Source organism: Rhinoraja longicauda, chromosome 3 (genome assembly GCF_053455715.1).
Source record: "Rhinoraja longicauda isolate Sanriku21f chromosome 3, sRhiLon1.1, whole genome shotgun sequence".
Lineage (NCBI taxonomy): Eukaryota > Metazoa > Chordata > Chondrichthyes > Rajiformes > Arhynchobatidae > Rhinoraja > Rhinoraja longicauda.
Window position 1 is genome coordinate 73504242 of NC_135955.1, and position 14986 is coordinate 73519227.

At 43.2% G+C, this 14986-nt stretch overlaps 1 protein-coding gene across 6 annotated transcripts in view; it reads right to left on the bottom strand.

Annotated features, from left to right (window-relative positions):
- pam (peptidylglycine alpha-amidating monooxygenase) overlaps nt 1-4966 on the bottom strand; it is a 154502-nt gene extending 149536 nt beyond the window's left edge. For 4 of the 6 annotated variants that reach the window (XM_078396428.1, XM_078396427.1, XM_078396422.1 and 1 more), the window contains exon 1: nt 4875-4966. The gene's annotated coding sequence lies outside the window, so the exon portion shown is untranslated. Of the gene's footprint in view, nt 1-2330; nt 2350-4780; nt 4800-4874 lie in introns of those variants that run through there. The other 2 variants (XM_078396424.1, XM_078396425.1) reach the window with 2 other exon arrangements.
- Nucleotides 4967-14986: the final 10020 nt, after the last annotated feature.

The window sequence follows — 14986 nt, forward strand, 5'->3', positions numbered from 1 at the left end:
GCCTCTCCTGTATTGGTCTAGCACCCTCACCCCCTCAATCCCCCCTCCTCCCCCACTTCATCCCCTGTACCCCACCACCACTCCATTCCCCTACCCCACCCCCCCCCCTCCCCTCCCACCTCAACTCCCCCTCTTCCTCCTCCTCCCCCCCCCCCTCCTCCTCCCCCCCCCACCTCCTCCCCCCCCCTCCTCCTCCCCCCCCCCTCCTCCTCCCCCCCCCCCCCACCTCCTCCTCCCCACCTCCTCCTCGCTGTACATCCAAATTCAGGCGTAATGTCATGATGTGATTCATTTCCCAGAGGAATCCAACCTTTTGAAACAGATTTCTGGTGATAGCTTATAGCTGGAATTCCCTGGAGTTGTGTTTAGATTCATTTCAATCTGGAGCCTAGATCACATACAAACTGTTCTTTATTTGTTTTAAAAACAGTTGCAGAATTATTAACTTGCAGAACTATTAACTTCTGGCATTAGATAAGATAATGCCAGCTCAGGATAAGAGATGCTGCCTGACCCGCTGAGTTACTCCAGCATTTTGTGTCTACCTGTGCTTCTCCATCCCTCAGGATAAGATAATGATGCCAAATTTATCGGCCGAAAAGAATATTGTTGAATGAAGGTACAAATATTACCCATTTAAATTACTTTAAAAGATTGTTATTCATATTGGTAAATTAGTAGAAAAGATTTCCATCATGTCCAAAAGTAAACATTCAAATTATGTTTCTACATGATTTATTGAAATGAAACAATGAATTGAGAGGAAGCCAGTGCAAACCAGCAGCCTGATGTTTTAAAAACATCATCAGGTTTGTTAATAGCACGTGTGAGAACTCGAAAATGTTGTTGTGTCGTGTATACATCAATAAGCCTCAGGCGAGCAAGGACTAAGAAAACAATTCTGACTCAGTAATGACATGGATAGGCATGAAGATATTCACTTTGGTAAGAAAAAGAATTAAATAGGATAATTAGTTGTACTTGCATACAAATGACTGAATGCAAACAAGCAGGTACAGTATATAAAGGTGGCATAGAGTTTGGTAGCTTTTAACACTGCCTTGGTGAGACATACTTGGTGCATCTTGTGCAGATTTGGTCTTAACAAGGTTTACCGACTGATTTCTGAGATGGCAAGACTGTCATATAGGGAGTGGTTTGTTTGACGCTGCCATTTTCAAATGGAGTTTAGAAGAATTAAAGATTTTGTTGAAACAGGAAAAATTCCCAAAGGAATTGAAAAGCTGGATGTAGGGAGAGTGTCTCTTCTGTTTGGTCTGTCTGGAACCAGTGGGTCACACGTTCAAATTATGAGTTAAGACACTTTAAAAATTGCAATAAGGAGAGATTTCTGCACTTAAGTGTTGTGGTGAACTTCAGTAATCCTGTGTGACAGAAGGCTGCGGAAACCAAGCAGCCGAATATATTTAAGCAGATTGATAGAATTCTAAACACAGAAGACATGAAGAGGTAAGGGAATTTAGTACTGAGATTGATGTGTATTGAACAGCAAACCAAGCTCAAAGGACCAAATGACTTCTACTCCTCCTAGTTTGCTACATTTGTCTGTTTAATGGCATCCCATTATATAGCACGGTGCATATTTATCAGAGATGAATTTCCATGCAAAAGGTCAAACCTATTAAACAAAAGCTTACAGAATTTCTTTCAGATATCTTTCATTCCTCACCAAATTTCTTATTTGTTCTATTTACCACTTCGGTGAAATAACCCATTTAGAAAACATTTTTTTTTAATCATTCCGAATTAAGAAAGCAAAATTACATTAACTGCATAAAATAGCAGAAGTTCCCAGATTTTAGCACTGAAAAAATAACAAAATATGGATGTATTTTCTGAAGCACAGTCCAGCAATTTATCCAATTGGATAACAAATTGCTAGCTTGGTGACAGTGGTGCCACAACCCACTCCATGTCAGACAGACAGACTTCGATCTAAAGCAAAACTGTGCTGTGTTTCCAGGCAACCATTAAAAAGAATCTACATGCTGCACAAAATTCACGTGGGTGACTGAACATGGACACCGTAAAACACATAAAAGATATGCTGATTCTAATGCCTCCCAAGAGCCTAAAACCAAACACAATTCTTTTTGATTCCAGAGGGAACAGCATTCAGAAGTAAGGAATTTTACAAACCCATACAATTAAAACTGATTTGACATTGTCATATTTAAAAATGTATAAACATCAGGCTTTTATACATTACTGTGTAAGCGTTATTCAGGTAATCCAATGTCAGATACAGTCAGAGAGAAACAAATTCAAGCTTTCGAATGCAGATAAAATATTCTCAAACGAATGCTCGCCTCAGTCCACTAATCAATCAATCACATGCTGGCAAGCAGAGCAACTGCCTCCTGTGTGTCCTCTTATTCTAAGAACAAGCCTTCAGGTCTAAATCAGAAAGCACAAGTGACCAAACTAATCAGAATCAGTTAAATGCAATACAGAATACTTAAATATGCATGTTTAAAAGATCGGTGGTTCCGAGGTAAAAGGTTTACTCATTCATGCAGTCACCATTTACAGCATTTCCTTTTTTCACAGCATCCCTCCTCCTTCCCCAGTCCCTCCTTCACACAGTGACATTTTCTAACATCCCCCGCCAGCTAATGCCAATAATTCAACTTTCACCCATCTTATTATGCTCCATCTCCAACGCTTATTGTCTCCCTCCCCTCATTTTCCTCTCTGGTTCACTCTCCCCTTCAATCTTCGCATGAATCCCCTCCCTTCCCATCATCACCCACCCTCATCCTCCTCACCCAGCTTTCTCATCCTGAAACAACCCACGTATTCCTCATCCCCTTACCTACCCCTCTACGCACCCACAAATGATTCTTCCTTGCCTCCTCCTTCACCTTCAACTACACGTGCCTCCACTCTTCCATTCCACCCTCCTATCCCCTTCAGCCTTCACTCCACCCCTTCTCCTATTCCTCATCAAAACCATTCCCTTCTACCTTCAACTATTGCTCCCCAACCTGTTCTTCCTCTCCAACTCCTCTCCCTTCTCATCTTCCTCCACTAATACTATTACCCTCCTCTCCACTGTCCCCTCCACCCTTACCTTCCTCGACCTCCTCTCTATTCCCCTCCAACTCCACCATTCCCCTCACCCACCCCAACGTCTCCTATCTTCATTCTCCTCCTCTTCCTCTCCATTTCACTCATCCCCTTCACCCCACCTTCATCTCCTCCTCTTCTCCTTTCCCCCATCTCTCCTCCTCTCCCTCTCCACCACCTCCACCCTTCTCTTCCTTCTTTCCCATCTCCCTCCCCACCTGCTCCCCCTCTCTTCTCCCTGTTCTCCTCTCCCTCTCCTCCTCATCCTTCTCTCCCACCTCCATCCCCTCCTCCTCTATCTCCGTCTCGTCCCCTTCTCCGTCGTCCTCCTCTTCTCCTTTCTCAATTTTGTCCTCTTCCTCCCCTAACTTCTCCCCTCAATCTCTCCCACATCCTTCTCTCCCTTCTCCATCTTCTCTTCCTTCTACATCCTCTCCTCTCCATTACCTCCTCCTCTTCCATCTCCATTCGACTTCACCATCTCTCGCCCCTCCTCCCCATCTTTCTCCTCCTCCTCTTCCTTGCCCCTCTTCTTTCCCTTATTCACTCCATCTCCTCTATACATCTACTCCTCCCCACTCTCCATCTCTTCGACGTCCCTTCTCCATTTCCTCCTCCTCTTCTCCCTGCTCCATTTCCTCCACTTCCCCTCCCTTCTCATTCTTTTCTCCCTGCTCCTCCTCCTACCCACCTCCTCCCCTCTCCATCTGCTCCCTCCATTTCAACCCTCCTTCCCTCCACCTTCTCCTCACCTGCCCTCCACTTCCTACTTGTCCTCTTTCTACCCTATCACCTCCACCTCCATTTCCTCCTCGGCCTTCTCCATCTTCACATCCCTTTCCCCTTCACTATATCCCTCTTCCTCATTATTCTTATCTTCCCATCCTCCTGCCTCTCTCCTCCCTCCTTCCCTTCTCCTCCTCATCCCATTTCACTTTTCCCCATCCTCCCCTCCTCCTTTACTTCCATTTCCCATGCTCCTATCTCTCCTCAGCTTCCTACCTATTCCTCCTCCTCGCCATTTTCTCCCCCACCTCCTCAAACTCCACTTTTTCCACACCTCTCCCTTATCTAAATGTCCTCCCCTTCCTCCACCCCTGCTCTTCTTTCTCTCGCTTCTCAATTCCCCCCCTCCTCTCTTCTCTAGCTCCCCTTCTGAAAGGTCTCGACCCGAAACGTCACCCATTCCCTCTCTCTGGAGATGCCGCCTGTCCCGCTGAGTTATTCCAGCATTTTGTGTCTATCCCCTTCTCTTTCTCTCTCCCTCCCCTTGCTCCATCTCACCCTCCTCTACCACTCGCTTCCCTTCCTCCTCTTATTTCTCCGTCTCCCCGCTCCTCCCTTCGTCTCTCTCTTGCTCTTCTCCTCCTTTTCTCCCCTTTTCCCCTCCTCTCTCCCTTCTCTCTCTCCCTTTCTCGCTCCCTTTCTCATTTCTTCCCCTGCTCCTCCTCTGATGGCATCCGATGAAGTTTCAATTCGCAGTGGCTGCGGAGTTCTCCGGGGAAGTTGTGAGTTTCGGCATGAACCATCCCGATGCTCGGAGCCATTCGCTCTCCCCGCCAACAACGAACGACCTTTCATTCAGCCCAAGGAACTGAGTCCCGGCCGGGACCTGCGACCACCCAGGGCCTCTCCCCTCTCCCCCCCCCCCCCCAGTCCAACTCCCGCTCGTCTACCACACTTTCCCTACCATCCTGGATGGCTGACCACCCACCCCGAGCATCTGGTGTGAGTAAATCAGCTCCAGTTTGCAGCTTGTCAGGGAATTCTTTAAACTCACTCACCAGCAGCTCCGGTCTCCGACTCCCCTCGCGGACGCCTCGCTGGGGAGGGGATGGAAGGGGTGGGGTCGCTGCGCGGGGCTGGCGGAGGGGGAGTGACGCAAGAGGGCGGGGCCTGTTGACGCGGAGCGGGGAGAGCCCCAGCGACTCCAGGGGCGGGACCATAATGATGCTTGGGGCGGGGCCTGGTGACGCGATGAAGCCTAGCAACACGTGTGCAGCGCCGGGGGAGGGGGCGTGGGGCTGGTGACGTCATGGGGCGTGGTCTGATGTTGATGGGGTGTGGCCTGCTTGGAGGGAGGGCGTGGCCCTTGTGAAGTACGGAGAGACACGAGAGGCGGACACGACGTCGGGTGACATGAGGGGCGGGGCCTAGTTTCTAGGGGGCGTGGTCTGGTGGCAGGAGGGCGTGGCCGTGGGGAGAGTCCATCAGGTCAGTCTGAAGAAGGGTCTCTTAAATGGACAGGTAGCATTTCCGGTCGGAACCCTGCTTCAGCTCGACCCGAAACGTCACCTAGCTATAAAAAGGAGACACTTCCTTTTCTCAGTCTCTTCAAAACATCCAAACCTTGTATTGCAACTATAGTTTCTAAGTACAAAATGTGACCTTCCACATCTGCGTTCTATCAGGGTTCCTAGATTCAGTCCAAAGAAATGTCTGGCCACGAAACAACCAATTCTTTCTCTCCGGAGAGTCTGAAGAAAGGTCTCAACCCAAAACAACCCATTCCTCCTCTTCAGAGATACTGAGTTACTCCAGCATTTTGTGCCGAACTTCCTAGATTTCTTGCAGCTTCCCCTAATGGTCAAAGAATGTATTATTTCATAGCATTTTCTTCTCATTCCCTATCAACCTTCTGCAATTGTTGTAACTCAGTTGCCTCTGCATCTAAGTGACTGCATCTTGGCTTGTTTCTTTTTCTTTTTCCTATTTATTCTTTAATAATTCTTTCACAAGCTTTTTCTATTGCATTTTTCTCCTGTCCAATTTTTAATTCATTCAGCAAGCTTATCGTAACAAGATTCTGTTCTATTTTACTATTTGCGGGTAGTTGTCCATCTCATTTGTCAAAATGGTGCATCTTGCATATGGACTTAATGGGCTGTTCTGTACATTCTGTATTAACCAAGGGATAGTGCTTTTGTATGGTGATAGTCTTACTGACCGTATGCAAAAAAAGTATTTCACTGTACCTTAAACACCTTAAAATAATAAAGAAACCATTGAGTCTTTTGCCCAGAGTAGGGGAATCGAGAAATACAGGACATGTTTATGGTGAAAAATGGTAATCTGAGTGGTAACTTTTTATACAAAAGGTGGTGGGTGTATGGATCAAGCTGCGAGAGGAAGTAATTGAAGCAGTATTTAAGAAACATTTAGACAGGTACCTGGATAGGGTAGGTTTAGAAAGATGAATGAATGAATGAATTAATAAGTTTATTGGCCAAGTATGTGCATATACAAGGAATGTGCCTTGGTGCTCTGCTCACAAATGACAACACAAACATACAGTTAAAAATTAAGAATAAAGCATAACCACATCAAAACAACACTGATACAACATTACAGTCTAAACATGTGGGTGAAAATAAACCAGAGCAAAAAAGAGTTGACAAACTTTGGTTATTGAGTAGAACTACTACTCGTGGAAAAAAGCTGTTTTTATGTCTGGCTGTGGCTGTTTTGACAGTCCAGAGTCGCCTCTCAGTGGGAAGTGCTTCAAAGATTTTGTGGCCAGGGTGAGAGGGGCCAGAGATGATCTTGCACGCTCGCTTCCTGGCCCTTGCAGTGTGGAAGGTTGCAGCCAACAACCTTCTCAGCTGATCGAACGATCCGTTGCAGCCTCCAGATGTCATGCTTGGTGGCTGAGCCAAACCAGACCATGATGGAGAAGGTGAGGACAGATTCAATGATAGCAGTATATGGGACAGTATATAGCAGTATAGCAGGAAATGGGACAAAAGGTGGAAATAGTTTAGATGGGGCATGTTGGTCGGCGTGGAAAAATTGGGCCGAAGGGCCTGTTTCCATGCTGTATGTCTCTAAATCGTCTCTTTCCTGCAACATGTCATTTTTCCTTTAAAATTTAAATTACTGATATTCTCATAATAATTGCAACATGTTTTTGTCTACCTATTAATAACTTCATAGCTTTTATATACTTTTATCCAAAGGAAGCATATGCAAGGACAAAGAGTACAAGATCAACAGGGTCTTTGAGGGAAAAAAAGAAAGAAAGAACTCATGTAGGGAATTAGGAGAGGTCAGGAAATGTCATTAGAATGTTTGCTTGAAGATAATCCCAAGACATTTTACATGTACATTATTAATGAGAGGGCAGGACCATTCAAGGATAAAGAAGGATATAGGCGAGGTATTAAATGAGTGCTTTGTATCTGTATCCACAAATGAGAGAAGGAGATGGAGGACAGTGAGATCAAGGGTTTACAAAGAGGCTAACACATTTTGAGATCACAAAGGAGTTTATCTTGGATCTCTTGATGAGCATTAAGATGGATAAATCTCCAGGATTTTATGTAATCTATCCCAGATTATTGAAAGAGGACATTGTTGAGGCCTTGATGTAGATCTTTGTATTCTCTCTAGCCACAGGCGAGGTCCAGGAGGATTGGAGATTAGCCAATGTTGTACATTTGGCTAATCTCCAGGCCTCTGGGAACTCAACAATGTTGTTCCTACGTTTAAGAAAAGAAATAGGGATTATCCAGGAAATTATAGACTGGTACGCCTGACATCAGTGGTAACAAAGCTATTGGAGAGGATTCTTAAGGATGGGATTTACTTGGATTTGGAAGAGAGTGGTTTTGTGTGGGCAAGTAATGTCCTAATAACTTGATTTGAGTTTTTTTAAGAAGGTGACAAAAGTGATTGAAGAGATAAAGCAGAAATTTGGTATGCTTCCCTTCATCGGTCAGGGCATTGAATGTTAGAGTCAGGAAATCATGTGACCGCTTCACAAGACTTTGGTTAGTCCTCATTTGGGGTATCGTGTACATTTCTGTTTGCCCATTACAGGAAGGATATGGAGGTTATGGAAAGGAAGCAGAGAAATTTTACCAGGGTGTGGCCTAGATTAGAGATTATTAATTCTCAGCACAAACTTTATTATTTTCCCTTGAGCGTCAGAGGCTGAGGGGGGACCTAATAAAAGTAAATAAAATTATGAGAGGCATAGATTTCCCAGGATGGAAATGTGAGATAAGAGATGCTATAGCTTTAATCTCAGTGGGGGAAAGCTTAAAGAGGATGCATGGCTGAGTTTTTTTTACACAGAGTGGTGGGTGCCTGGAACACATTGCCAAGGGTGGTGGTAGAAGCTGTTACGATAGTGTCATTAAATAGGTATATTGATAGACACATGGATTTGCAAAGAATGAAGGGATAAGAATCAGATTTAGGCAGTAAGGAGTAGTTTAATTTAACATTGTGTTCAGCACAGCCTTTTTCTGTGAAGATTGACACAAAATGCTGGAGTAACTCAGCAGGACAGGCGGCATCTCTGGATAGAATGAATGGGTGATGTTTCAGGCCTTTTTCTGTACTGTACTGTACTATTCTATGTTCTAATTTTTCTTTAGCTGTAAGACTTTGCTCCCATTTCTTCACTTTTATCATGTTCAGATGTAATCTCAGTGATACCTGCCATTCGTCTTTCAATGGTAATTTCTTTCGCAAGTAGTTCTGTATCTGACCTTCCATTTTACTTCCATCTGGGCTCACAATGTGTGCCATTCTGAAAGTAATTCTCCGTGATACCAATTATTGGTGTTTAGCCCTGAACTAATTTGGGTCGTGTAATACTGCCCAAATCTCAGGGCAGTGTACATCTCAAAACTCATTCAAAAGTTTACTGAAACTTTGTACGGCTTCTACTTAATACTTCAAATATCATATTACAAGAAACTACAAAATAATATTAAAAAGTATCTGATAAGAAATGTTAAAAACTACAATAAAACATGCACTGCTGCAGCTTTTGTATTCTAATATGAACGCAAACTCGTCAGTTGCTCTAAGTCATACTTTGGATACAACTCACCTCAGTATTGGCCCGTCGTTCAAAGTTGATTGGACCCAACAGCAAAACTGTTAAAGTTTGCTCTCAACAACCCCCCTCCCATTTATAATGCAAATGAATCATGCCGGTGATAATTAATTAAAGCAACACCCTCTCTTTACGATTGTCCCTTCCAAGCCCAAATTATTCCTTGTAAGGTCACACATTCAATCCCAATTAGTTCTGTTTTACCACCTTTCACTGAGGAGTCGTTGTGTTGATGAGATCTGATTTGATCATAACCTACTCAATGGTCATTCCATAAGCAATCAAACTGCACAAAGTTTGGTGAGAAAATAATTATGTAAATTGAGTCAATAAAACAAATTGCTGGTCGAAATCAGCAGTTTCTTTTTGACACAATATGCATTCTTGTTTTTTTCCACTAAGGCTTTGCAGTCTGACTGGCTGTGGAATTGCAGGACTCGAAACGTCAACTGTCCATTTCCCTCCACAGATAGACAATAGACAATAGGTGCAGGAGTAGGCCATTCGGCCCTTCGAGCCAGCACCGCCATTCAATGTGATCATGGCTGATCATTCTCAATCAGTACCCCGTTCCTGCCTTCTCCCCATACCCCCTGACTCCACTATCCTTAAGTGCTCTATCTAGCTCTCTCTTGAATGCATTCAGAGAATTGGCTTCCACTGCCTTCTGAGGCAGAGAATTCCACAGATTCACAACTCTCTGACTGAAAAAGCTTTTCCTCATCTCCGTTCTAAATGGCCTACCTCTTATTCTTAAACCGTGGCCCCTGGTTCTGGACTTCCCCAACATTGGGAACATGTTTCCTGCCTCTAATGTGTCTACTCCCTTAATAATTTTATACGTTTCGATAAGATCCCCTCTCATCCTTCTAAATTCCAGTGTATACAAGCCTAGTCGCTCCAGTCTTTCAACATATGACAGTCCCGCCATTCCGGGAATTAACCTAGTAAACCTACGCTGCACGCCCTCAATAGCAAGAATATCCTTCCTCAAATTTGGAGACCAAAACTGCACACAGTACTCCAGGTGCGGTCTCACTAGGGCGCTGTACAACTGCAGAATGACCTCTTTGCTCCTATACTCAACTCCTCTTGTTATGAAGGCCAACATTCCATTGGCTTTCTTCACGGCCTGTTGCCTGGCCTCCTGAGTTTCTCTGGCAGTTTGATATTTGTTCAACATTTTAAGCATCTGCAGTCTCTTGTATCTCCACATAGACAATAGACAATAGGTGCAGGAGGAGGCCATTCGGCCCTTCGAGCCAGCACTGCCATTCAATGTGATCATGGCTGATCATTCTCAATCAGTACCCCGTTCCTGCCTTCTCCCCATACCCCCTGACTCCGCTATCCTTAAGAGCTCTATCTAGCACATAAATTGTGTCTTTGGATTAAAATTGCTTGGTGAATGAAAGGAGCTTTTCTCACACTTTGTTCGAATTACAGGCTAATTGTTTTGAAAGTTGTTCTAAAAATGAACCATGGTTGCTCAAAGCATGCCATGTGGATATATTGGTCAATGTTAGTCTATCAGAAGTTAAATGCGTATCTTCCTGAAAATCTTCAACTTAATTCAGGACAAAATAACGTGCTTGATTGACATCCTAATGCACCAGCATTATTGAGCTAGTCTGCTCACAGAGTATATCTTAAGCCTACACAAAAGGTCAAGGCACGAATGTGTGATGGAATGCCTCTTCCTGCAAGTTCCATTTCAAGTTGAACACTAACCAGAAATGGAAATATATGGTTGTTTCTTCATCGTCACCAGGTCTAGATCCTGGAATACCCTACGCACTAACGCTGCAGAGGTGTCATCCCCAGGAGGATTGCAACTATTCAAACAGATGCTTCATATCATCTTCTCAAAGGCAAGTAGGGATGAGAAATATGTGCTGACCTTGACAGCAATGGGAACGTGCCATACTTTTACCTAGTAACATCTCTCTGGCTCTTCACACTGTCCTGACTCACCTAGAGAGACAGGGCACGTACGTGAGGATGCTATTCATAGACTATAGCTCCGCCTTCAACACGGTCATCCCCACCAAGCTCATCACCAAACTCCACCAGCTAGGCCTCAGCTCGTCATTATGTGACTGGATCCTGGACTTCCTGCTGGAACGACCGCAGGCAGTGAGAATGGGCCCGCACCTGTCCTCCACTATCACCCTGAGTACCGGCACACCACAGGGCTGTGTTCTGAGCCCCATTCTCTACTCCCTCTTTACACACGACTGTGTTCCTGCATTCGGCTCCAACACCATTGTCAAGTTTGCAGACGACACAACGGTGATCGGGCTTATCACCAACGGGGATGAAACAAACTATAGAGCGGAGGTGCAGAACCTGGCGGACTGGTGCTCGGATAACAACCTGTCCCTAAATACCACCAAGACCAAGGAGCTGATCATCAACTTCCGTAGGTCACATAACGGGGAATATGCCCCGATCTCTATCAACGGGGACAGTGTGGAGAGAGTGTCCAGCTTCAAGTTTCTGGGCACTCACATTTCGGAGGACCTAACATGGTCCAATAACACTGCTGCGCTGGTCAAGAAGGCACAACAAAGATTGTTCTACTTAAGAACACTGAAAAAGTCTGGTCTACCCCAACAGCTGCTGACGACCTTCTACCGCTGCACCATAGAGAGCATCCTAACGCATGGCATCCCTGTGTGGTACCTCAGCTGCACGGAGGCAGAAAGGAAAGCTCTACAGCGGGTAGTCCATAGAGCTCAGAGGGCCATCTGAACACAGCTACCAGACTTGGAGGGCATCTACAACACACGATGCCTCAGAAAAGCCACCAGCATCCACAAAGACTCTTCACACCCCTGCAACAGTCTGTTCGAACTCCTTCCATCGGGCAGACGATACAAGGCCTTCTACGCCCGCACCTCCAGACTCAGGAACAGCTTCATCCCCAGGGCCATAGCTGCTATGAACCGGTCCTGCTGAGCCGGATGGCCACAACGCATAGATCAACTTGCACTTTACCCTGTCTAAAAACTGTTACAATTGTTTCGTTTCGTTGGGTTGCTGTTAATTACTTAAATTATTGCATCGTATGGGAGGCGCATTCCCAATCTCGTTGTACCCCTGGGTACAATGACAATAAAGATATATTGTATTGTATTGTATTGTATTATCTGACCTTTTACAGATCTATGTTTATGTGTTCAGGAAATTAAACGAACATTTATTACACAATTACTTGAGAATTTAATAATGCTTTTGACGAAGAATATTTTATTACCTTGTTCATTGAATCCCACAGCACAGAAAATCACTCCCTTCATCTTACCTGCAGCATTAACTCTGTTCAAACAGCTCTCATGCAATAGTGCTACAGTTTTATTCTATTTAAGGTATTTATCATATTACCTTTTAAAACAAATTGCTATTGAATCTACCGAGTTAACTATGTCAGTGCATTCCTATGTTATCATTGAAAATAGCTAGTTATTTACAAAAATCACTCATAGCCTCCCGTGTCAATATTAAATCACCTTTTGTGCATCCCTCTCCACATGACTGAAAAAATTGTTTCTCTGATATCATTCTAATAAATTTCTAAATCACTCACTCATATTAATGGTAAGAAATATCAGGGAGAAAACAGGGTTGCAATAAATCATTTTTTCTCAGGTTGGTAGGCTATGAACACTGTCTCCTGATAATCTACATCAATGATTTCACTGAGAATAACAGATAATATATATTGTAAATGGTGTTTACACAAAGCTTGGTAGGATTGTGAATAGGCAGAAGGATGTACACAGACTTAAAGGGAGTGAAGAAAAGTTAAGTGGCTGGACGAGAAAGTGACAGGTGGAAAACAACATGACATTACTTTGGTGCAAGAAGAATAAATATGGAATAGAGTCAGAGACTGGTGTCCTTGTATGCTTGTCAGTGAATGCCAACATACAGGTACTGTGAGCAATTAAGAATGCAAATGGTCTTTATTACAAGATAATTTGTGTACACGTGTAAAGATGTCTTATTACATACATATGACCTTAGTGAGACGGCAACTGGTGTATTATAAACACAAAAAGCTGGAGTAATGCAGCGGAACAGGCAGCATCTCTGGAGAGAAGGAATAGGTGACGTTTTGGGTCGAGACCCTTCAGTCTGAAGAAGGGTGTTCAAATTGTTGATTTGATAGACTTTCAAAGCAGCATGCAATGCCCTTTGACTTTCAGTGAAAAATGGTAATCCTTCGTTTGTTTGTTCTCCAGATGTTTGTTTTGCCTGGAAACTTCCCAGCATCTTATAAATTCACGAGTTAGTTCTTGTCAAAAATTCAATAAGATCTTTTATTTGTACCGCACTAGGTCCATAACTAATGTTGAAACAGATGCTGATCCTATCTAGACAATCTACATTATGTTAAGTACTGTTTCTACCTTTCGACTGTGATTCATATCTCTGCTGTAATTATGTTGCATACGAGGCTATTTCTTAGCTGATTTTTTTTGCTCAATATAATACTCTAAACGTTGAATTTAAAATACAAAATATGAAAATACTCTACCAAAATTATTAAATGGAAAAGGAAACTCTGAATCATAGACAAAATAATGCAAGGATATCATATCATATCATATCATATACATACAGCCGGAAACAGGCCTTTTCGGCCCTCCAAGTCCGTGCCGCCCAGTGATCCCCGTACATTAACACTATCCTACACCCACTAGGGACAATTTTTACATTTACCCAGCCAATTAACCTACTATATGTTTTTATTTTATTATATGTATTTACTTGTGTATTAACATATGTATAAGAGTTTAAAATAAATGAAATAGTTTTAAAATGGTTGATCTTTAAAAACATAACATTTAATTCCCCTGAATTACAATATCAATCTAATTTTGTTGTAAATTCTCTTATTCCTCACCAGCAATTACCTCAAACTTTGACCTGTAAACTAGTCCCTCACATTCTGGGGCAGTAATCTAAAATCATCAGGAGAAAGTTGCACCATTTTGTAACTTAAAGAGCAGATGAAATGGATAAAGTTAACATTTATCAGATCCCCAGGAATTTGAAGAAAAAAAGTAAATCACAGAGATATGGAACAAAATTTCAACACACTTCTCTCTGGTAATTGTGCAAAAGAAAAACATTGTGAATGCTGGAAATCTGAAATGGAAATGCAAAATGCTGGGAAAGCCTAGTAGTACAGGCTGCAGTGTATATAATGGTAACTGTAACTTTGTACTGAGTACTAGATGGTATGATTTGTGTCATGTGATATATTCAATATCTTAGTCTCGTGAATTTGTCAGGCTATTTTTGTGTTGTGTCTACCGGGCAACATGGCTTCCTTGGGATACACAGGCCGACTAGGGACTTTCGACAAAAACTGTGAAACCTTTACCTCGTACTGTGAGCGAATGGAAATGTTTTTTATTGCAAATTACATTAATGAAGCTGAAGAAACAGAGGATGATGATCAAGTGCAGGTAAGAGCACAAAACTAGGCCATCCAGGAACAAAAGAAAGCCATTCTATTAACTGAAATTGGTCCTGAAGTTTATGAAATTCTTACCAACATCCTAGCCCCAGAGAAAGTAAGGAATGTTTCATTTGAGACTGTTTTTTTTCAAAACTTGATGCTCACTTAAGCCCATAGAGATTGCAAAAAGTTACAAATTTCACACAAGAAGCCAGAAGTCTGGTGAGACTGTAGGTGAGTACATTATCTCATTGAAGAAGTTGGCTCTACACTGCAATTTTGGACATTTCTGGATCGAACTTTGTGTGATAGATTTGTATGTGGAATGCTGGATGAGCGAATCCAATAAAAAATTACTGGACACACCAGCCCTTATCTTTGATTTGGCATGCAAAACTGCTTTGGCCATGGAGATGGCATGTCAAAGTGCACATGAGTTTCAACCAACACATGCTGGCACAGACAACAGTCAAAAGGCCTTCACAGCAAAGTTCTGGGAAAAGCGCAGATATGTGCTATCGATGCAATGGTCAACACAAAGCAAATAAGTGCCAGTTCAAGGACTCTAAATGCTA